Source organism: Poecilia latipinna, unplaced genomic scaffold (genome assembly GCF_001443285.1).
Source record: "Poecilia latipinna isolate Pla-1442-1.1 unplaced genomic scaffold, P_latipinna-1.0 Scaffold120, whole genome shotgun sequence".
Taxonomy (NCBI): Eukaryota; Metazoa; Chordata; class Actinopteri; order Cyprinodontiformes; family Poeciliidae; genus Poecilia; species Poecilia latipinna.
In genome coordinates, this window is record NW_015112736.1 from 43,564 (window position 1) to 44,367 (window position 804).

At 33.1% G+C, this 804-nt stretch overlaps 1 long non-coding RNA gene across 1 annotated transcript in view; it reads left to right on the forward strand.

Annotated features, from left to right (window-relative positions):
- Positions 1–269: 269 nt before the first annotated feature.
- LOC106944963 (uncharacterized) overlaps positions 270–804 on the forward strand; it is a 4,472-nt gene continuing 3,937 nt past the window's right edge. Inside the window, exon 1 of the long non-coding RNA XR_001424458.1 lies at positions 270–738. This is a non-coding gene — a long non-coding RNA (uncharacterized LOC106944963). The remainder of the gene's footprint in view (positions 739–804) is intronic.

The following is an 804-nucleotide window of genomic DNA, read 5'->3' on the forward strand; positions in this document are numbered from 1 at the left end:
TCATAAAAACACAAAAGTTAACAGTTTCATTAACATAAATATGCTTTATCTCACCAGGGAGCAGACACTTTTCAAATTCAAAAACCTAAATATATCCCTATAAAAATTGCCAGGTTACACTTACTTGACAGAAAACTAGCAGAAACAGCACAAAACAGCCACATAAATAAAATATCAAACAATTTCTATAGATCCAGTCCAATGAAAGAGAGCCGGTGGCTGAAACGTTGGTTTTGCTGAAATAAGTATGTAGGGAGACGGAACTGGTTTGCAGATACAGTTTTTAATGTATCACAACAATGAGCAACAAACATACTTGATGAACTATTTCCAGAAGTTGTTCAAATACCATCTACAATAAACGTCATTTCAACTATGACAACAGGTCTGTGACAAAATAAAAAAAAGGTTTCAAAACCATGTTATTACCGTGATACGGTACAGTTGAGACCTCAAACAGTACAGTAACAAAAACTAATGCGACTACTCTCTATATATAAAACATCAATAACATTTTTGGTTTAGTTTATTTAAAGTTTTAGCCATAGGGGCTTCTTCTTATTAAAACCTCAGGGTGCATTTCCTATGTAACCCAGATGTTGTAGAGTACATATTGTGTAGGATATGATTGCGCCATGAAAATCCCTTTGACATCCAGAAGAGCAATTCCAATTTCAACCTTTTGAAGGCTGTCCCCATAAACATGACACAATCCATCCATTAAAAAAAAAAAAAAAAGTTTTTTTTTTTTTTTTTTTTGGCTGCTGTGCGGTTGCAATATATTTTTACAGTTATTTTTTTTGC